This window comes from Peromyscus californicus, unplaced genomic scaffold (assembly GCF_007827085.1).
Source record: "Peromyscus californicus insignis strain IS unplaced genomic scaffold, ASM782708v3 Scaffold_17__1_contigs__length_78620276, whole genome shotgun sequence".
Lineage (NCBI taxonomy): Eukaryota > Metazoa > Chordata > Mammalia > Rodentia > Cricetidae > Peromyscus > Peromyscus californicus.
Genome location: NW_026294469.1, coordinates 36211196 through 36235124, shown reverse-complemented (window position 1 = coordinate 36235124; position 23929 = coordinate 36211196). Strand labels below are relative to the sequence as shown.

Sequence of the window (23929 nt, the reverse complement as noted above, 5' to 3'; positions counted from 1 at the left end):
ATGGCCCTCCTTGCTAAATATAAACAAACAAACAAACAAACAAATAAAAGAAGCTATTTGCAGTTGATACCTGCTGGGATAAGTTGATACCTGCTGGGATAGGAAAAATCAGTTTTTTTTTCTTCTTCTTTCTTTTTTTCTTTTAAAAATCAGTTTTTTAAAATGGAGTGTACTAGGTATGTCAACCACCCTCCAGGGCAGGCCCCACGCTCATTGTTAACAGAAAACAAATTCCAGTTTTGTTTTGTTCCATAGACTTTTTGTTTTGACATATTTTGGCGTTATTGGTTCTTTGCTTGTTTGTTCTGATTTTCATTTTTGTGCTTTTTGTGGGCTTTTTGAAGAGAGGGAGAGAGAACTATAGTTGGGTGGGTAGGGAGGTGGGAGGTTCTGGGAGGAGTTGGGGAAGGGGGAAACACCATCAAATATATTATATAAAAATTTTTTTAAATAAATTATATTTAAAAGGTAAAAGAAAAAGGAGTGGGGCTGGCAAAATGGCTGGGTAGATAAAGATCTTGGCATGAAAGGCCAACGACATGAGTTCAATCCCTGTATCCCAAGGTGAAAACAGGGAGCTGAAGTTGCTCTCTGACCTCCACATGCATTCCATGGCATGTGTGGGCCCACATGTGTCTGCCATACACACATAACAACAGCAACAATAGTAATTTTAAAAGACAAAGAAAGCAAGATGACCACAAAAAATTTAGAACTTACTAGCGAGTACTTAAGTCATCGACCAGAATGCTGATGGCAATATCGAGCGGAGAGCTCTCTGAGCTCTCTGATGGAAACTAGGACCACCCTCATGAGAACTGGTGTCAAGCCCATCTGTGCTCTTCAGTCGCAAGGAGTATGACAGCTCTGTGCGCATGGCCTAGGGCTTTGGAAAAGGTGAACTATGTAGGTGATGGAGTAGGATTTCCACAGGAAATAACATAGCGTCTGCGTTTCTGCATGGTTACTTCTACCTCTGCTGACACGAGGAAGAAAACCATGACTTAGAGGCAGATTTTGTAATTAAAAGGGAAACAGAGTGTGAAGCTTTGGAAAATTTGCAGCCTGGCCAGAAAACTGTAACAAAGCATGTTTGGCAGCAAATTCTGAGAAACTTAAAGAAATCAGCACAAATAGAAAAGGACCAAGTGCTGTAGGAGCACCTCTGAGCTTAGTCTCTTCCACCATAGTCCCAGAACTGAAGGAGCAAAGTCGAAGGATATTATCAAGGACGTATGCCCAAGGCCACATTGGGATTCTGCTCTCCGCATCCCAGGACAGCATTCACTGGCTGTTCCAGCCAAGGCTCAAGCATCCCTAGGTGTGGCCCACACAATGAACCCCAGCAGCGTCCACACGGTGCTAATTCTGCAGGCACACAGAAGGACTTCAGAGTGGGGTGTGACTCTTCCACCACCTAGACCTCAAAGGCTGCTACAGAAACCCCAGGAGGCCATGTACAGATCTGTCACCAGCAGGAGTCACAGCAGGTGATGTTTACCAGGCCAATGCCCCATGGAGCTGTGGGAATGGGATCACTGTGCATGGGACCTCAGAATAATGACGCTCCTGGCAGGAGGCAGCACTCACCTGGGAAGACCACAGGCACCAGTGTGAAACTCCAGTTCAGGGAAATGGACATGGGAGCTAAATCCAGTCCAGCTAGAGGACAGGGCTGCCCAGGACTTCGGGGACACAACTCTCCTGAGTATGTCTAGGAAGAAGCACATGGAACGGAAGATTATTCTGGAGTTTCACAACTCACTGTCTCTCTTCTTGGTTTTCAATCTTCTTTAAGGTCCCTTCTCTATTATTTCACCCTTTTGGAATATGTCCCCCATTGCATATTAGATCAGGTTCTTCTCTCTCTCTCTCTCTCTCTCTCTCTCTCTCTCTCTCTCTCTCTCTCTCTCTCTGTCTCTCCCTTTCTGTGTGTGTATGTTGTGTATATGGTATGCAGTGTAGTACATGTTGTGTGTGGTTCATACATGAGTGTATAGGTGTGCATACCTGTGTGCACTCATGTGAAAACCAAAACAGAACATCGGATATCTTCCTCTATGGCATTCTACTTTATTGCCTTGAGACAGGGCGACTTACTTTGATTTTCAACTGGAAGGCGCTTGCCTTCAGTCTCAGATGAGAATTGGTGAGTTGATACTAGAATGATTTAAGATTTTTGAAACAGCTGGAATGGTGTGAGTTATTTTGTATCGTGAAAAGGACAAGGATTTGGGAGCCGAGGACAGTATGCTATGGGTTGGGTGTGTCCCACAGAAGCACATGAGTTACAAACTTAATTCCTCAGTGTGGGGTCAGGAGGAGGTGTTTGGACTATGGGGGCATCAATGGCTGCATCCTGGAAATGGGTTTGCTATGACGTCATGGGAGGTTCCTCTCCTTTTAGCTATTTCACTTATATCCTGTTTGTACTTCCACTTCCTGCTATGAGTTGACACAGCATGTGCTACCATCATGCTCTGTGGTTTCCCAACTTTGAGACATATAAGAAAAAGCAAGGCTCTATTATTTATAAACTACCCAGTCTCAAGTATTCTATTCCAGTGGAAGAGGGGGGAGTGTCCCAACTGTATGCACTCAACAAGAAGCCTATTTTAAAGACACACATAGGTTAAATGCTGAGTAATAAAAGGCGTATTACACAAATACTAAGCAAACAACAAGATTTTAGTTTTAGACAAAGTAGACTTCAGAAGAAGGAATGTTACCAGGGATAATGAGGAACACTGTATGTTGGTAAATGGATCAAGTTTTTAAGAGGCCAGAACTAAATACGTTAGCTCTTAACCACAGGGCTTCAAAATGAATGACACCAAGGCTGTCAGTAGCAACAGAGTCACTTTATTTCAAACCCAAGCAAAATGGAACCAGGAGGCCATGAAGTTGTCTTCATGTGTAGGAACATGGTCCATGAACGAAGCTGTGTGAGGAGAACTCGGAGAGCTTGTAAGAAAACCCCAAGAAAACAAGACGAGAGTCTTGTGACCTCAGTTCCTTCACAACACGGGTTGTCCTTGGAGTGTGCTTTCATGTCCTTCCCAGGCATATGGAATAGGAGTGAGGTTTGCTTCAGATTGCCCATTGTCGCTTATCACTGTCAACCAGAAAATGCGTCCAAGCGAGGCTTGGTCTTGTGATTGTATACAGTTAGAACTCATGTGAACTTCACTAATGTGACCTTGTGAGGCTTGTTCTTGTGATTGTATACAGTTGGAACTCATATGAACATCACTCACGTGATCTTGCTTAACTGTCCGAATACAAACTGTCTGATGCGCTAAATACAGTTGTCTGTTGCATGAGACTTTAGTCTGCCTCATTGTTAGGCTCCATTCTCCTGGGTCCCACCGCCTCTAGAGCAGTGACACTTATGTTCATGTTTGTGACACAAGGATTCTGAACGTGCCAACAATTCTGACACGCCAGTTCTCTGAAGGACGTCTTCCTGAAAACCAATAACAAGCCACATATTTTCACTCTTGAAAACAAGGTTGGTTGCCCCAACTGCACAGGATGTGCTTGATCACACATAGGCGGGAGGTACTTGGGCAGAAAGTCTGTCAGGACATATGCTTGCCCCCAGTTGGGTGAAGGCAGGAAGTATGTAGCCTTGTGGGTTCATACTTTATAAGCATTAGACTAACATAATTAGTGGCCATTCTCTGGCAATCCTGGAAATGGACCTGGTCAGTGTCCATCATCCTGGCCAGTATTTAATAAAGCTTGCTTCAAATTTAGCTCAAAATATTGTGGTAGTGCTCTTGTTCTCAACAGGTGGGATTAACATATGATACTCTTCCCAGGCTCTTCAGGCACCCCCACACATGTGGCATACACTCACACAGACCCACTCAGGTATACACACACACACACACACACACACACACACACACACACACACACACGAAACAAAGAAATTACCAAGAGATTCTGGGTCCAGACAGATGGCTCAGCAGTTAAAAGTATCAGCTGCTCTTACAGACCCAGGTTCAATCCCTAGGATCCACATGGCGGCCCACAACTGTCCATAACTCCAGTTCCAGGAGATCCAATCCTCTTTTCTGACCTCCTCCAGCATCAGGCACACATGCAGCATACAAACACATATGTAGGCAAAACACCCATACATATAAAAAATATTTAAAATAAACAAAACACTGATTTTAAAAATTCTAGAAAAATTAAACCATGTTTAACTACAGAAAGTTTCTGTATAAGATTCCAGGAAGTGGGGGAGGGGGGGCGGGCGAGAAAGGAGACAGCTATTGGGACATTTCCTCTATGTATGTAAAAGGCTTTGCCTTGCCTCAGTCCTCTGGGTTATCTGTGGTCCACAGTGGCATGCATACCCCAGATCGCAATCCCTTGTTATTCTTTTTTTTTAAAGATTTATTTATTTATTATGTATACAGTGTTCTGTTTGTATCCCAGCAGGCCAGAAGAGGGAGCCAGATCTCATTACAGATAGTTGTGAGCCACCATATGGGTGCTGGGAACTGAACTCAGGACCCTTGGAAGAACAGCCAGTGCTCTTAACCTCTGAGCCATCTCTCCAGCCCTCCCTTGTTATTCTTGGACAGCTATGTTTCTGAGAGTCAGTCTCTGTTATCCAAAGAAGTCTCTGAAAGGAGAAACACACAATTATAGCCCGAGACTTCAGCATTCCTCTCCGAGTAACTGAGAGAAGATAAAAATCATTCAGGTTAGAGGTGCAATCAACTGCGTATCAACCAGCTTGTCAATCCTCACAGTCATGGAATACCCAGCAATGGCAAAGGGCTCATTATTCTCAAACGCAATGGGACGTTTCCAAAGCAGGCAGCTTTGTGTTCTCCAAACTTGGCTAATTATAAAACTAGAGGATGGAGGGATGGCTCAGCGGTTCAGAGCACGGGCTGCCCTTTACAGAGAACCAGGTTTCAGGTCTCAGTTCCCACGTGGCAACTCACAACCATCTGTAACTCTTTCCAGAGGAACTCTTCTGCCCTCTGCAGGCACCAGGAATCCACCCTCATTAAACAAAACATAAAATAATAAATCTTTAAAAAGTAATGATAATTATAAGATACCAGGTAGTGATGGTGCATGCCTTTAATCCCAGCACTCGGGAGGCACAGTCAGGCAGATCTCTGTGAGTTTGAGGCCAGCCTGGTCTACAGAGCAAGTTCTAGGATAGTCAAGGCTACATAGAGAAATCCTGTCTCAAAAATGCTAATAATAGTAACAAATTGCTGTGGGATGTTCTGTATGGCAAATGTGTTGCTGATTGGTTAATAAATAAAACACTGATTTGCCATTGGCTAGGCAAGAAGTATAGGAGGGACAAGGAGGAGAATAAAGCTGGGAAGTGGAAGGCTGAGTCAGAGAGACACTGCCAGCCGCCATGATGACAAGCAGCATGTGAAGATGCCGGTAAGCCACGAGCCACGTGGCAAGGTATAGATTTATAGAAATGGATTAATTTAAGCTGTAAGAACAGTTAGCAAGACGCCTGCCACGGCCATACAGTTTGTAACCAATATAAGTCTCTGTGTTTACTTGGTTGGGTCTGAGCGGCTGTGGGACTGCTACAACAAATCATATAATTTTTAGTATTTTATTTCCAGGTATTATTATTATAATACAAAAGAAATTACTCAGAGTATATTCTGGCCCTTTGAAGGGATTTTTAGAATATTTGAAACTTAAAAACCTCCTCAAATATTTGAAAATTTAACAGTAGTCTCATACATAAACATAGCTCAAAGAAGGATGCTCAGAGAAAAATTGGTTCTGAATTGAATGATAATGAGAATAAAATAATCTGTGAGATGTAGCTAAAATATCACTTTATATATGTATTATATATAAATTGACGTTACTAGATTAGAGATGAAAAATAGTAATCAAAAGCTCTACCATAAGAAGCAGGGGAAATGTTTCTCTTGTTTTGCTTGTTTGTGTTTTGTGGCTTCAGGAATCAACCCCAGGGCCACCTCCAGCTGAGCAAGCACTCTGCCCTTGAACTGTGTCCCAGGCCCGAGACAAAGGAGTTCATTCCAAATAAACAGGAGGAGAGAAAAATGAGCAGAAATTAGTAAGGAACCAATAACAGGGAAAGAATAAAAGGAGAAAAATCCACTAATCTCAAATCTAGCTCTTTGAAAAGACCAATAAAACTGATAAACGTCCATTCTAAATGACCAAGCAGGAAGTCGCAAATCAGTAGCAGGAGCCAAGCGAGGACATCTCACAGAACGTCAGCCAATGGCGGAGTGTGGACGCCGTGAAGGGAATAAATCCACAGGCCCAAAGAAAATGGATAATGTCTTTCAAAATGACCAAAACCAGTCCAAGGAGTATAAAAAGTTTACACATAACATATAATGCAGAAACTAAATAGCTTTCTATAAATAAAACTACCAAACAGCTTTATAGTGCACCCCTTTAATTAAGACATAAAGAAACAAAAACTTGTGTTCCCAATAACACATTTTGACAATGTTGTGTTTATCCCAGGAATGCAGGTTTGGTTTAACACTAAAAACTAGTCGATGTGATCCACCACACTATAAAATAGAAAATATTTTTCACCTAGATACAGAAACAGCATTTGCCAAAATTTGACATTCATTCATGATGAAACAATTTTAGCTGCAGAAGAGCTTTTCAGTCTCAATGCATCTGAGAAACAGCATGGGGAAGAGTCACGCGTAACTGTGGACGTCTTGCTTTTTTTCTCAGAGAGGAACGAGAGAAGGCTATTTGTGTTTGACATTTCTGCTTAGTGTCCTGGAGGCTATTTATGCCAGTACAAAGAGGTAAGGCGGAAATGCATAGAGATCATAAAAGAATAAGGAAAAGTAACTTTCAGTGTGTGTTTGTATATGTGTGTGTGTGTGTGTGTGTGTGTGTGTGTGTGTGTATGTATATATGTGTGTGTGTATGTGTATATAAATATGTGCATGTGGTACACATGCATGAAGTTTGCTCACCAGCATGTAGAGGCCAGAGCAGGATGTCAAGAGTCTGCCTTATTGCTTTGAGCTAAGATCTCTCACTGAACCAGAAGTCTGATTGGTTTTGTCTGGATTGGCTGCAGAAAGTTCTTAGGACCTCTTGAATCTGTTAACCCCAAGGCCAATGTAACAGGGACATGCAACTATACCCAGTTGTTTGGTTTTTTTTTTTGTTTTTTGTTTTTTTTTTTTTTTTTTTTATGTGAGCACAGGGGATTTGAACCCAGGTTTTCAATCAGAACAAGTGTTTTTACACACTGAACCATCTCTCCAGCCCAAAACAATTTTTTTTCATACTGTATAATTTCATGTTTAGAAACCTAAAGGAATTCCCAAAAGACACTACCAGAAGTAGGAAGTGAGTATCGCAAGGTGATATCACAGAGATTAAAATACAAATGTCAGATGTACTTATAGCCCAGAATTTTTTTTACAGAAATTGATAAGTCCATTCCAAATATCATAGGAAAACCTAAATTGCAAAGACTATCCAATAGAATAATTGTACTATAATTTGCTACATAGCTACAGGTATGGTTTTGGCCAGCACATACATGGCACCAAATAGAGTCTGGAGAAAGGCGTACATATTCAGTGGTCAATGGTAACAAGACAGGGCTGGGGAAAGAACTCAGTGGTGAGGTGCTTGCCTGGCCTGCACAAAGCCCTGTGTTTGACCTGGTACCATGTCCTCCCAAAATTTAATTAAATAATAAAAATAAAAAAGGCACCAACATAATTCAAATGGGAAACAATATTTATTCTGACGAACAGTGTAGTAGAAATGGGATATCCATTTATATGGCGGCCTGAGGGGCCAGCCTCCAGCAGTACAGGGCTCTAAAGGGATCCATGGAGTCGGCTTACTCAACTTTTCTACCTGAGGGGGTTAGGGAAAGAGATACACTCTCTCTTGATGATTTCCTTCTTTATTTTCTATTCTTCATTCTGTGTTTTATACTTCCTTTTCTTATCTCTATCCAGAAATGTCCCTTCTGTCTCTCTTGATGTTTTCCTTCTCCTTCTAACTCTTAATGTTCTCCTCCTCCTAATTCTCTCATTCTTGATGTTTTCCTTCAACTCTATCTTTATGCTTGATGTTTCCCTTCCAGTTCCTTCTAACTCTCTCATTCTTGATGTTTTCCTTCTAACTCTCTAATTCTTGATGTTTTCCTTCTAACTCATTTTTACTCTACCCTTATTCTTTCCCTTATAGCTTATATACCCCATCTTTCAGGCAATATAAAAATTACAATGTGGTTTGTAGATGGAAATTTCTCCAGTCCAGCCTGGTCCTGCATGGTCCCACAGTCTGGACAGATCTCTCCCACCTGAGGTCCCACAGCCGCTTATAAAATAATCACTCAGAGACTTAATATTAATTACAAACTCTATGGCCTATGGCTTCAGCTTCTTGGTAGCTATCTCTTTCATCTTAAATTAACCCATTCCTATAAAATCTATATGTTGCCACATGGCCATGGCATTACCAGTCTGCTGACATCTTGTTGCTCCTTTGGTGGTGGGCTCGAGTCTCCTCGACTCCTCCTTTCTTCTCTCACTATGTCTTTTGGCTCCATCCTGCCCTGCCATAGGCTAACGCAGCTTTATTTATTATCCAATGGGAGTCACACATATTCACGGCATACAGAAAGACATCCCATAGCAGTGGTTACATTCTATTTTTCAAGTGAATGATTACAATGAATACAAGTAAAAAAACAGCATGTTTTCCATATCCTTTACATGATTAAACATTCTATGTGTTACAGGTGAAAAACAAATTATCCCAAGAGCCCATGTAAGTTCATACTCAAGCAACTTGTTATAGATTACCACAGTGTAAGCAGGCAAGACATTCTTTTGCTGGCAGGCTGTGTTTTGCAGCTACAAAGAAAGGACCAATTACTTTATTACTTATCTTGAAAGGTAATCTTATAAGGAATCTTAAAGGAATCACAAACCTAAACTTTTATGTATGAAAAAGAAACAGTCAGCTCTACTTTAAATCTTTAGTATATATACCCACTCATCAATAGTTTTTTATATCAAGAGATTGAAGGCAAAATGGGTACAAGGAATTATCATCACTTTTGGTCATCAACCAATCCTAGCAAGAAAGGCAGGTCAGCTAATGGTAACTGGGCTGCTTTCTTCTTGGTTCTCTGACCTTAACAAGTTCCTCATTCAACTATGTGCCTTTCTAAAATTTTAGATTATCTTCTTGGGTTTTTCACCTCAAAGCTATTTAACAAAAACATCTTAGTCTAACTTTAAGTTATTTTCAAAACTTTGTTTCAACTATGATGCACCAAAAAACCTGTGAACACATCTCCCAACATTAAGATTAAAAGAATTTGAGCCAGTCAGGCTCCTGGGACTCAACTGCTTTTGTTTGTTTGTTTGTTTTGATTTTGTTTTTCAGAAACAGGTGGATTTCTGTGAGTTTGAGGCTAGCCTAGTCTACAGATCAAGCTCCAGGACAGGCTCTGAAGCTACAGGGAAACCCTGACTTGAAAAAAAAAATCAATTATTTTTTTTTAAATCATTAACCTAAGTCTATACAGCTCCTAAATAGAAACCCATGTGTTCTAGCTGTGTGTTTTATTTTTTTATCATCAAAACTTTATTTAAACTAACATTATTATTATCAATTAGACAGTACAGCTTAAGAAGAAATCATCTTCATAATAATCCACAGGTAAAAATGTCCAGCGGGATGGGATGTTTCCATGAGATAAACACACTACATTACAGGCAGTGGGGATCTCCCCACACCCATTCACACCATGTCAGATACCAGAGAAAGATGGTAACGGCAAACATGTAAAGGTACAGCAGAAGCAAAAGACATGCTGGGGTCTGTGGTCTCGGGGCTTTGCCTATCCAAGATTCACCCTCAGGGATTTTCCTCTTGGTGGCTGACACCTGAACTTCAATTGCAACCTGCTGCTCCTCTGACATGACCACTAGCACATTTATAAGAAAATGGTTCTGGGTCCTTTATCATACCATTTGTAAAAATCATCTTAAAATGAACTGTATATCTGAACATAAAAATTAAGACTATATAACTCAAACATTTGTAGTTCTAGAAAAGGCAGCTATTGTATGATATTTTGTTTGTGTTCTGACAAATAATGCTTGGCTGGAGATCAGAGGGTGGAGGCAGCCACTAGTTAATCATAGAGGCCAGGCAGTGGTGGCACACACCTGTAATCACAGCACTAGGGAGGAAGAAGCAGGAAGATCAGGAGTTCAAGGGCACCCTGGGCTACACCAGACTGAACCAGTCTAAAAGAGAAACAGCCAGGTGGTGGAGGCTCACACCTTTAATCCCAGCACTTGGGAGTCTTATGCCTTTGATCTCAGCAGTAGGGAGGTGGAGACAAGAATATAAGGCAGGTAGAGACAAGATCCACCCATTCAGTCTGGATTTGTAGAGACGGGATCTCACCCATTGGGCCTGAGATTTCAGAGAGAAGTAAGAAGTCTCTGATAGCTCTGCTCTGCTTCTCTGATCTTTCAGCTTTCACCCTCGCTCGATATCTGACTCCAGGTTTTTATTGTTAAAACAATTAGGATCGCACTTCAGGCAGCAATTTCTTAGGACATAAAATGCACAAAAGAAAAAAGATGATGAGTAGACTTCCAAAATAATGTACTATGCTTTTTTAGGATGGGGCTGGCAGGACATGTGAGCTGTAATAGACATATCTGACAAGGGCATTGTTTCTGGAAAAAAAATATAAAGAACTCTTTATATCAACAAGAAGATAATCAATCCAATTTTTTATCTTCTAACTTTTCAGTCTTTAGATCTTTTGCAAATTATATTTGTGTGTGAGCATGTTCATGTGTATACGTATATATTTACATGTGTGCATCTGTGCATGCACAGAGCCCAGAGAGGACATCTGTTTTCATGTGGCTGGAGTCACATGAGTATTTGCACGCCGCTCACCTTGTTACTTGGGTTCTGGGATCTGAACTGGTCTTCACGACTACATAGCAAGAGTTCTTAACCACTGAGCCATCTCTTCAGCTCCCAATTTACAATTTTATCCATTTGCATAAATGTCTGCCTACCTGAATGGAGGTATGTGTACCCTGTGTGTGCCTGGTGCCTGAAGAGGAAGACAGAAAGGGGCATCAGGTTTCCTGGAACTGGAGTTAAAAATGGATGTGGGTGCTGGAAACTAAACCTGGGTCCTCTGCAAGAGCAGCAAGTGCTCTGAGCCACTGACTCATCTCCCAACTTTTAAAGTTAACTTAAAAGTAATACCTATATGTTATTATATTGTTCTTGTTTGTCTTTCTGTTTACCCAGACAATATTCTTTGGGGTTATTTTGCAGGTATGGTAAATTTATTAACAAAAGCACAAGTAGGAAATATTTTATCCATTGAATAACTGAATTTTAAATAGTGCTTTTGAATATACCTTCTTCATTGTACATATTCATTGTACATGGTGTGCTCTCACACAAGGACATTTTCATACAACTACCTATGATGTGTTGTGTGTATTTCCCCCACACTCCACACCCTGCCCCTTCTCTCCCTCCCACTAGCTCTCATTGTTCCCTTGAATATTCCACTTCTAACTTTATGTCACATATCCATGCATGGCCTTATGGATCTATATAAAAATCTAGGCCCAAAATAATTTATAATTTCTATTACATTTTTATGTATTTATTTTGTGGGAGAGGTACACATGTCATCGCATTTGGGAGGTGGTCAGAGGACAACTTCCAGGGGTCTGTTCTCTCCTTCTACTGTGTGAGTCTAGGGGATTGAACTCAGGCCATCAAGCTTGGTGGCAGACTACTTCACCCATGGAGCCATTTCATTGTTCCCCAAACTATTTTTTAAATGAGCAACTCTTCTTAAGTGAAAATACACAGACAGTCAATAAATACACAGGAGTCGTTCAATATCACTAAGTTATCACAGAAACCTCTGCACATCTAGAAAATGATGAAATTAGGGGGAAAGTGACAATACAAAGCACTACTGATGCCTCAGTCATTTCAGAGTGTGGTGGTTTCATGCATTATAATCTGACAACTGGGGCTGGAGAGGTGGCCTAGCGGTTAAGAGCACTGGCTGCTCTTCCAGAGGTCCTGAGTTCAATTCCCAGCAACCACATGGTGGCTCACAACCATTTGTAACATGATCTGATGCCCTCCTTCTTCTGGTGTACATGAAGACTGAGCATTCATGTACATAAAATACATAAGTAAGTAAGTCTAAAAAAATTGAGTTCATAATCTGACAACTGTTATCCACATGTCTTGTTAGATCTATTCCCAGCCATGTTCACAGGAGCAATGAGAACACGTCTCCCACAAGACAGAAACACAGCAGCTTGACTTCTAATAGCACCAGGCTGGTGTTTGTTAGATCAATAGACGATCAAATAAGCACTTACTACACTTATTACTTTGGACACAGCTTAGCTATAGGAGAGGGTGGCCTGGATTCACAAAACAACGGAGACACATCTCAAAAACCAGCTGAACCAAAGGAACCAGACACAAAAGAGCACATGCGATATGCTTCTCATTTATATGACGCTTTAGGATAGACAACACTAATCCATGCTGACAGCAAACGCAGCGTGAGCGTCTAGAGCCACGGATGGAGGAGACGGATGGCATAGGAACAGATAGGATGTTTGGGGGTGGCAGAAATACTTTGTCTCAGTTGTGGAGCAAGGAATTTCCAAGTTGGCACTCTAGCCAGGGGTAGGACCGCAGCTCTGAGATCTCCCTATCCTCAAATTCAATGGCCTCCAAGGTCTAAAGTCCACTATTTTGAATGTCGCTGCTATCAAGTCCTACATTACATGTTAAGAAAGCATGATAAGAGACTGAAGAGATGGCTCAGCTCATTCGCTCCATATGAGGATCAGAGTTCAGATGCCAGCATCCATGTAACAAGCGGGGCCTCCCACAAAATGCCTGCAATTCCAGCCTAAAGCACTCTGCCTGCCCTTTGGGCTCTGCATGCACAGCCCCCACAGAATGCCCCCCTACACACACACACACACACACACACACACACACACACAGAGGCACACACAAATACATAAATAAATGAATTAAACCTTTAGAAACAGAAAGGCTGTCAAGGTATTGGCTCACAGTGAAGCCTCATGGGGGCTGTGGACAGTGTCAATCACAGGGTCTCTTGAATGAATAATTAAGACAGTAGTTCTCAACCTTCCTAATGCTGCAATCCTTTAGTACAGATCCTCATGTTGTGAGTCCCAACCATAAAATGATTTCATTGCTACTTTATAACTGTAATATTCCAACTGTTATGAATTGTAACATAATTATCTGATATGTAGGATATCTGCTGTGTGACCCCTGTGAAAGGGTCATCCAACTCACAAAGGGGTCATGACCCACAGGTTGAGAACCACTCAAGTAAGACAAAAGAAAAAAGCTATTCCCAGAGGGAGCATTAGACGTCTAGAACATTCACATGCAAGAATTCAGAAAGCCAAGGGAGGAGAGGAGTGGCTTTGTGGAAGGCCAGAACATGTCTCGTGGCTCTTAGATCAAGCCCAGGCTATAAAGAACCTAGGCTGTGTAAACATTTAGAAACTCGGGCAGTGTCCTTCATCCACTTCACTGGGCCAGGCAGACAGAGCCATGGTCACTATGGCAGATTCTCTTGGGAGTCAAATTTCATTTCCCACGTACCTGCAACTTCAGTGAGTGAGGCACATCCCCAGCCAGGGCTGGCCCGCCTAGTGCAGCTTCGCTTTCACTGGGAACTCCTGCAGAGCAGTTGGCCTTGCCTGGGACATGCAGACACATTTCCTTTGGCCCCACATGCTTCTTGATTCTCAACAAAGAGGCGAATGCACATCCCAAATCAATTCATCAGCCTCTCAATGACAGCCAACAAAGACATTCTCAACATGGCTTGACTTAGCTCATGCAACCCTTGCTGTATCCACACCCCTCATGGGTTCATCTGTGACCCATCTGTGGATGAAAAAATTAGTAGAGCTCAGTGTGTCACATATGCCCATACGTTCATTTCAGAGCTCAAGCTAGAAGTCATGCTTTCGTCGAAGCTTCATGGGAGTACGAGGAACAGGCTTTGTTGCCTCCCTCACTTCATTAAGGATTCCACGCTGTGGTTCCCTAGAAAAATACCAACTGTTGAGCAATAACAAAACAGCCAAAGGTCCATCCAGATGAGCAAACCAGTGTGATAAGGGAGATCATTAGCATAATTAAAGCACAAAGGCTGCAAAGGACTGGTGGAGAGACTTTACCTTCAGCTGCAAGAACACAGCAGACAACTCAGAGATGTTCTGAGGAGGGCACTCCAGTGGCTGCCAGGGCTTAAAACATTTCAGTTACTTTCAGGGAAGTCAAATCCTAGATCCAGCATATTGGACACACCATTGTTTGCCATACTAAAGGTAACAGTATTGCAGAGGAACGACTAGGATTCCCCAAATTAACTCTTTTAGAAGTAGGTATGGAATAGCCATGCATGCATGTATTAAGGTATTTTTCCCCCTACTTCCTGGTGGCAGTTAGATATGGTAGGATAAAAGGGTAGATTATTGAGTCTACTTTTTTTTTTTTTTTTTTTTTTTTTGGTTTTTCGAGACAGGGTTTCTCTGTGTAGCTTTGCGCCTCTCCTGGAACTCACTCTGTAGCCCAGGCTGGCCTCGAACTCACAGAGATCCACCTGCCTCTGCCTCCCGAGTGCTGGGATTAAAGGTGTGCGTTCGCCACCACAGCCTGGCTATTGAGTCTACTTTTAAAGAGCAACAACTTGTTTGAAACATTTTACATTGCTATGGATTTTAGTTTATTGATACAAATTTAAAGTTAGTTTTGTTATACTGTATATATATATATATTTCTACTCTTGTTTCAATGATTATGTTTATGCAACTCATTTAAAATTGTAATGTATAATTAAGAAATACAGATTAATAATTAGTCATCTATGATAATCAAACTTATAGTCATGTTAGTTAGGTTTTCTAGGTATACATAGATATATTTCAATTAGGTAGGTAGTCTTCAAACACTTTAAAGATGTATAGAATATGGCATTTAAAATGTTTTAAAAACTTAGACTTTTCTGGACATTGAGACATGTCTGCTCCTGGCAGCACCAATCTACTTCAGAGAAAATGATGGGCATCGAAGAAACTCCATATGGAGTTTGCTTTCTTTGTACCCAAAGTTAACCACTGGGTAAAAAGGTGCTTTTGCCTTGCTTGCTTGACAGGATGTTGTATAAACTGGACATACAGGACCCATAGGAAAGTGACCACTAAACTTTGCAAGGTGAGATGGTCCTTCAAGTTCCTGCTTTGCAGAAGAAACTGCCAGACATTCTGCAAGACACAGGAAGAAGTGATTGATGAACTTTGCCAATAGGTGAGACAATCCTTAAAACTTCCTGCTTAACTGAAAGCTATGCCAGAGACTCTAGGTCTATAGGATGAAGATAGATGCCCCAATGTTACAGAGGAACTTTGGATGACTGGCCAGGTAGCCAGCTGTCTCGGTCATTTCTAGAATTATAGAATTTGCTTGCCATGCACTTCCTGTTTACTCAGGTACTATTATATCCTTCTGGGGTCTTTGATGGAGTTGAAGACTACATAGTTATAATTATAGTTTTCCTTAATCATGATAAAAGATAAATTGGATGTGAAACTTTAGACTCACAAATATAGGATAGACTATTTTCTTTAATTTTGCCAAATGCAAATAGACTAGATATTGTAACTGTAATTCTTGCTTGATAACTGTTCTATTGTATGTAATTTTACTATGTTAAGGTTTAAACCTTCCTTTTTGATTAGGTAGAAAAGGGGAAGTGCTGTGGGATGTCTTTCTGTATGCTGTGAATATGTGTTTCTCTGACTGGTTGATATATAAAGCTGTTTGGCCAATGGTGAAGCAGAATAAAGTTAAGCAGTACATTTGAACTGGAGAGAGAGGAGAAGAAAGGAGAGTGGGGCAGACACTGCCAGCTGCCACCAGGAGAAGCAAGATGTGAAAGTACCGGTAAGCCACGAAGCCATGTGGCAATGCATAGATCAATAGAAATGGGCTGAGTTAAGTTGTAAGAGCTAGCTAGCAAAAAGTCTGAGCCATTGGGCCATACAGTTTGTAACTAATATAAGCCTCTGTGTGTTTACTTGGGTTCGAGCGGCTGCAGAACCTGGTGGGACACAGGAAAACTTCTGACTACAGGCAGTTTGTGTCACCAACCCTTGTGTCCACCACACTTAGAGAAAGTGATGGCCTGGTTCAAACTGATGATGAAACCTGCTTTTTCCTCCCAGCTCTGCCACAAAGGGGTCACATGACACCAGACAAGTCACTTATCCTCTCTAAGCTTTATAAATGGTGCGACCACGTGGTCTGTCCACGGTTCCTTTAAGATGCTGCTGTGCGGTTTTCAGTCTTTCCCACCGAATGTTTCCTTCACTCACTGCTCCAGAAGTTGTTGCTGAGGATCACACTCAGAAGTTTAGTGGTCAATTTTATTGACCAAGTGAATGGTGGTCTATATGGGCAGTTTCCCCGTTTTTTTTCCTGCACACTGCCATTTCCATGAGGTGCTACTGCACCCCACCAAACAGCGGTGTTAAAACTGAACTGTGCCCAGTAAATCAGTCCACATTCAGAATTTTGGATGTGTTCAGCATCAAAGGAAGCAGGTGCTTTAAAAAGTGATCAAAGGTACACGACAAAAATATCTGCCAATAACAACCCAACTCTTTCATTTTCCTCATCTGTGACACTACACAGGTACTTGGTAAGTACATCAATTTAAGTCCAATCAGGAGACAGAAACCTTATAGTAACTGAAATAAGGAAAGCTTAATGTGCAAAAAAACTAAGGTATGATAAAATGGCAACTAAGAGGGAACTTTTTGGAATACCATAGAGTTAAAGGGAAGATCTCTCTCCTCTAGGCAGGGGTTCAAGCCAGGTTGGAGGAGGCGTAGTTGAGGTCTATCAAGTGGATGAGAAGTTTATTGATATGTTCAGGCCAGAGCCAGTCAACAGCTCCCAATAAGCAGAGTCATAGCCAGTGTCCAGGTGTGTAGAAAATACTGATTTGGGTGGAAGATGTGGCATGGTCTGGGTGTCTATTAAGCAATATATGAGAAAGGAGGAAGGTTCCAGTTAGTGAGGAGAAGAGTGGGAATGCAGAGGGGCTGGAAGTCCTGCCCAGCATCTGTGTTGGGAGAGCCTGGAAAGGGACTCTCTAGTCTGGGCCAGGCTTGCAAGTTCATGAATGAACTGTGTGCTCTGGACACAGGGATGGGGCAGATTCTCATACCTTTACCAGTCACTGGCAGTGAACTTCTGGAACATACTGGATGGCTCCCGCCACCAGCGTGGTGCCTCCAACACTTTCCACTGAGAAAGTTTACTATAGGGACCACACAATGTAGAAGGGCTTACCGGGCTTTCAGCCTTTAGGCAGAGCAAGTACTTGGAGTCTATTCACATGAGGCAAACATTAATTGGCACTGTATCAAAAGAGCCCTAATGTGAGTATCAGAAATTTGGAATCCTAGTCACTGCCCCTCAGAGGCAGGTGTACTGGTTTTTCCTCCCTTCCCTCCGCCAATCCCCCCACCTCACTCCCCTCCCCCCCCCCCCCCGCCACTCCCCCCTCGCTCCTCACTGCCCCAAATGGACACAGGAGTCAGTAGGAAGTGCCTCTTCTCCCAGTGGTCAGCCTCTGCCTGAGACCCTGAGGAAACGCTGTTAGTGCCACTGTCCTCCTCAAGCAGGACAGAGTCCTGGCAGTACCGTGCTTGGTGGATTATCAAACAGTGGATTAGGTAGCTGCTATCAATGAATAAGTAACTAAGCAAACAGAGTTTCCTGGCAGAGGCTTTGTCCAGTATCTCATTTGAATACAATAATCATGATGCCACCAAAAATGTCACTTTTCCCCTTAAAAACATCTCAAACACACACACACACACACACACACACACACACACACACACACACACACACACACACACACACGTGCACACACACCCTTTGCCATTTCACTTTCCTTTCTTTACTATTTTTTAATGAATGAAGGATCTCTGGTTTATGTGTAGCGCACTAGCCAATGTATTCCTTCATTGACCACACTCTCACAGCACAAACCTCAAAGAATGCACCAGGGTTCTGTCTGTGCATCCTGGGCACTGTCGTCTGAGAACTGAAGAGCATCTCTCTGCCAGAAGGGTTAGCTCTTGGTGGTCTTCAGCTCCCATCCTGCCTGTCTTGGGATTGCTCATGATTCATGGAGGAAGGACGCTGGGAACAAGCTGTGGCTGAAGGGGGCAGAATGCTGAGGACATGTTGATTGGTCTAGGGGGAGGATCCTCCTGCCATATGGCTCTCCTCCCCTTCAGAGGCAGCCCTGCAGAAGCAGAAAGAGGCAAGCAAGTTTAATTAGTCTGAAACATGTCCTAGGACACTTTGGAACCCCATGCAGGGAACTGAAATGCTGCATGGTCTTTAAAGCTCAATACCACTAATGTGATTAACGTTTCCCTTTTCCCTGCCTGTAACACATATTGTGGGTGAAGTTCAGCCAACAAGCACTTACAGAACCAGTTAACTGTTTGAGGTAGCAGCCCGCTGGCATCGCAGTAACGTTTTCGTCTGCTTTTGATACACACTGGGATGGTGAAATACTAGAGAGTGAATCACACATGGAAGAATCTTTCAACTCATTCATCCCCCCTGCCTGAGGCAAATCACACAGTTTTCATATGATTCGCATCAGTTCCACTTGCAGATGACCAAGTGCATTTGGAAAAGGAGGCATACATGTGGCCCTGGAGTGGCTTGGACATCTGTTGTTGGAGCACACCACGGTAACTTGATCTGTCAGTTACCATCACATTCCTTTCCCTTGGTTTCCTACTTTCCCTGGTGGCATGCTACACGTCAGTCTAGAAAGAGGCTGAAATGCTTTCTGTTCGTCCACTCCACAAGTGAAGCCAAAGGCTACAAGACAGAGTCCTGGCTACCAGGGGTCTACCCCATACCTCCTTGGTTTCCTAGGAGCTGGAAGACTGCAATTCAAGCTGTCTCAGAAGTAAGTGTAGAGAAGGGTAGGCTTCCCATCCTGTGACAAACTGAGAGTCACACCCGTCACCAATGTGTTGTGTGGGAGGTGTGGGTAACCCATCAATCCCTTCGGTTTTTTTTCTTGGTGCTGGGAATGGATCCCCGGGCCTCACATATACTAGGCAAACACTCCACGGAGCTATATTCCCAACTCTCAATGGGTCTTTGAAGCTGACGCAGCCATATCTCTCCTCTGTGCTCAGAGAGGTGGACATTTAGCTTATCTGGAGTGCAATGTTAGATGTCGTTCACTAGTGCTCCTCAGAGTGAGCTCAACTCATTGATTTCAAATCCTCTTTCTCTTGCTCTATACCCACTTGGGAACTAAAAGGTCTGAATGACGCCTTTGATATTTTTGTCTACAGCTCTCCACAGATGTTTACAACAGGAGGTCAGGCAGATCTTCGAAGAGCTATAAAGGACAGAGATGAATTTTTATTGCACTAATGGCATTGGCTTGAGAGCTGCTAAACATGCAAATCTTGTTCTGTCCATCACTCTTCAGCTCTTCTCCCAAGGGAGCTGCATACAGAGGGACAGACACTTGATCATCTTTCAGAACTTAGTAATGGCAGGGTTGAGCATCTGGTTCACCCATAATGCCTAGTTAAGGACTTCTTCCCCATTCATCACTCCCCAGCTTCACCTCCAAGTTTAGACAGTCTCTCTCTAGTCCCTGCCTGCTCTATGGCATAAACCCACAGCAATGGTGCTTTCCTGCGGCACAGAAAGATGGAGAGACCCTGAAGGGCCCCTAATCATTGGCAATTCTAACTCATGGATCAGAAGCAGTGAGTGAGAGAAGCATCATTCACAGTCTTTACAGCTACTCTGCCCATCTGTAAATATGGGCGACCTGTACTTTATACTTGTTATTAGACACGCCATTCTTCCTCAAGGGATGTGAACGGCTAGAAAGAGGACCACAGGGAAGTGGGTAGAGGTAGAATATTTCCACTTCTAGACAACATTTATCCTTTCCTTGCAATTGTTCAAGTAGATACCCTGTACAGAGAAGTTCATGAAGTAGAGGTGGCTTCCTTTAGTAAAACCTAAACAAGGTCAATTTTAGAAAACCCATGAAATGCACAATTATTTAATTATAGGAATTTTTCCCATCTCAAAAAAAAAATCCTTTTCTATGGGAAGAAAATCTGATTTGTCACAGCCCTATTTTGCAATCAGCTTGTTTGTAGCCCCCAAAACTCTACAGAGACCGCGGATCTAAAATACAAGCAGTGACTAAACTGTTTTGAGATTTTCTTCACGACACATTAAACTGAAAGTGTGAACTAAGAAAATAGATACAAAAGTAGAGCGGCCTTTGTGGGATAGCAGTACCCCAAGAAAACGACTCAGGGCGGTCAGTGCAGAAGAGTGGTCCCCAGGAGCTGGTTCAGAGCCGAGGAGCATGTGTGTGCAAATCCTCAGGGAGCCTCTGAAGAAGCTCGCAGATGGTGGTCACACTCCACTGCATCATTGGCTCCGAGCACCCGCCAACACATCGGAACCCACCAAGCAGCGCTTCACAAGATCGCTGACCCAAACCTAGGAGGGGGCTAACAGCATGTTCAGCAAAGGTGGCCACCCTCAGAACCCGCGGGCCTCCAATGTGAGCACATTCTGCAGAGGGCAACTCACAAGTCCTCAAGGCCGATGCATCTGGTGACATTGTTTTTGCTGCTCTATTACCACACAAAGGATAGAACAGACAGTAAAAATTACTACAACGGGTACAGAAGGACCTAGACTTTAAGGCTCACAGGGCCTTCTGCATGAGGTAGCAAAGCTTTGTAGATGGTCAGTCTATCAGGAAGAAACAGATCCCTCTACAGGATACCACTCCGAAGGGCACACACAGTTTTGGTTGCATAGGTGGAATGCTTACCCCAAATATTGAATAGCCTTGTGCCTGGCTTCCCACTTTTCCTGCGTTCTGTGTTATCTACAATTAAAAAAAAAAATCTCTGATCAAGTAGTACATTTGTGATAACCTTGAACAATCCGAGCCCCTTGAGATCCATTTTTCAAACTTTGTCATTGAATTGCCTCCAATCGGTGGGTCAAGTCTCCTTGTAGGGAGTGTACACAGGATGTGTCTGTTCCATGTCTTTAATCAAAATGCACTTTTCAGCAGGAAATTAAAGTCTTCTGGGCAATGAGCTCACAAACTCTATCCATGCTGAACATACCTCTCAATAGAAGAATGTTGTTGATGTCTCTCTAGAGCACTTCATTTGACTCTGTCTTATAAATAACCTCAGAATTCGGTAGGAATGTAATTGTTTTTAGGGCTTGCAGCATCAGAACCCAGAAGCATGTCTAGGTCAACTTCATGACTGTCATAAATCTCTTCCAAGCAATGGGAGAACAAGTGTTAGCCTTCTGGGTGGCAGAAATCTGGGTTTCAGCTGGTCATTAAGGTTTTACTCTCCATATGTACATGATGAATGAAGGGATCAGTGACTTTAAGAGAGCCTCCCCAGGAGGGGCTGTTCCCTCATGGAACTGCAGATGTACATGGCTCTCAGAGTCTGAAAACTACTCTTGTACTACTTGAGGCCTACAATGATTTGGGTTGTTTAAAAAAATTAGATGGTATTGTGCAAATAAGGAGAGGCAGAGGGAGAAATACTGTTTCTGCGCTCCACTAACTCATTCAGCCTACATTTCTCCAGTATCATGATGTTTGCAGACCTACTTACATCAGCATGCCATAGACAGGCTGGACTGCAGTGTGCAACACATGGTCTGGGATTCGTGAGTCACTCTTCCTCTGGCCATTTGGAAAATTACTGTGTTTCTCTGCCAAAGCATACCACACTCCTGTATGGTGTGTGTGTGTGTGTGTGTGTGTGTGTGTGTGTGTGTGTGTGTGTGTGTGTGTGTGAAGTTGGAGCATCCGGTACGGAAGTGTTAGGGTATCTTTTTTCAAGAGCCTTTTGTCTCGAGGAGGCCTGGCTGAACCTGCAGAGAGAGTCTGCATTGTGGGCTAGAAAGATAGCATAAAAGAAAAGTAGGAATTTAGGAGGCACGAGAAACGAGCTTGAGAAATCAAGGAAGCCATGCCTCATGGTAAATCCATATTTATGATAGAGGAGAAAAACTTCCTTACTGACTTTGCCTTAAATGAATCTGGTAAGATGAACTGTGCTCTCTGAAATTCAATTTCAAAAATAAATGCATATGTAATCTGTGTTTGTGAAAAAGTAAAAAAAAAATCAAAACACCAGTAAAAATAAATGCAATGATTGAATTTACTGTCTACTGCTTTCCTTCATGGATTTCTTTGAAGAAAAAGATACTTTAAGAAATTGAATCCTTGGCCTGGTGGTAGTGGTGCACACCTTTGATCCCCTTGGGAGGCAGAGGCAGGCAGATCTCTGAGTTCGAGGCCAGCCTGGTCTACAAAACAAGTTCCAGGACAGGCAGGGCTTCATAGAGAAACCATCTCAAAAAACAGAAAATAAAACAAAAAAGAAAAGTAAAAAAGAAATCAGATCCTTTAAGAAATGACTCTCAGATTCTCATAAGCCACTGAAATGACTGAAGTCTGGTCCTGCTAAGGGAAAGGTATCATACACTTTGTATTTTTCCTGTCTCGAAGACTAACCCACCATGACTATCTTCCGTATGGGAGTATAGACTGGACCCCCTACACGTGCATTTCCTTATATCTATGGTCTATTTCTTTTGAAATAGAAACTAGAAACGGTCCATTTTAAATAAGACAAAGCAAGCTAGCAACCACAGTCACCTGGATTTGGACTGTAAAGGTCGACACCTCATCCTCCAGAGACACAACAGTCTTAGGAGATTTCAAGGTTGCAGAAGAAGGGGAACAATGATGAAAATCCCTTCAGTTTTTTCAAAATTATAAATGCCATTAAGCTTTACTATAAAATTCAAATTAAAGTGTTTCTAATTTTAGTGTTAAATGAGGTTGGTCTATTCAATAGACTATTTGCATAACTTTTAACCAAAAAAAAAAAAATCAAAGTTTTAAGGAAGCAAAATTGACTGATCTGTAACTTAAAATTATAAACTCCCGACTAGCTGACTAGATTCTTACTAATGAGTCTGAACAAGTCAAAAGTGCCCCACATGTCCCTTTTTAGCAGTTGAAAGGAGTTACAGGAAGACTTCCGGGGCAAATTCACAATGCCCACTCAGGTTTGCTCAAATTCCAGCCACACTTGGAGAGGAGGAAGACTATACGGTCATAGGAACTCCAAGAGTTGATGCTGAAGTTGTGGACTGCTACCAGGTTTTGGTTTTCTCCTTTAGGTGTTCTATTCTCTTTGACATTTATACAGTTTGCAGTATCTGCTGTTAAATGTTTGTCACTCTAAAATATATTTTAAATGACTGCCTAATTAAAAAGATGTTATCAAATTAGTTAAGCCATAGGCTAAATTACAGTATACAGGTCTCACTTGACCCAAATATAGTTGCTCAAGCATGTTTTCTTATATAGCCATCTGCTGTGGGCACGTAGGCAGAAGTGAGCCACGGGAAGAGGTTGGGACCTGGGTTTCCTCCGCCTTACTGCTCCTTACCCCTGAAATATTACAATCCTTGCCTGCTCAAAGCTGACTTTCACAATTCACCGGTGAGACTTAGTGTTATGGTTTGAAGCAGCTGCAAAGCAGCATAGAAGATAGCTTCCTGTTGGATAACAATGTAAGTGACGCTAAGGAAACACTCACCGTACCCATCTTACAACTTATGACTTCTATGAATGTCC

General features: G+C 42.3%; 1 long non-coding RNA gene across 1 annotated transcript; it reads right to left on the bottom strand.

The window, feature by feature from the left end:
- Nucleotides 1-1601: 1601 nt before the first annotated feature.
- Nucleotides 1602-23114, bottom strand: LOC128112803 (uncharacterized). The gene is made up of 3 exons (XR_008219166.1): nucleotides 21071-23114; nucleotides 18208-18466; nucleotides 1602-1714 (listed from the first exon to the last, which is right to left on the bottom strand). It is a non-coding gene; the product is annotated as an uncharacterized LOC128112803 (long non-coding RNA).
- Between the last annotated feature and the right edge of the window lie 815 nt (nucleotides 23115-23929).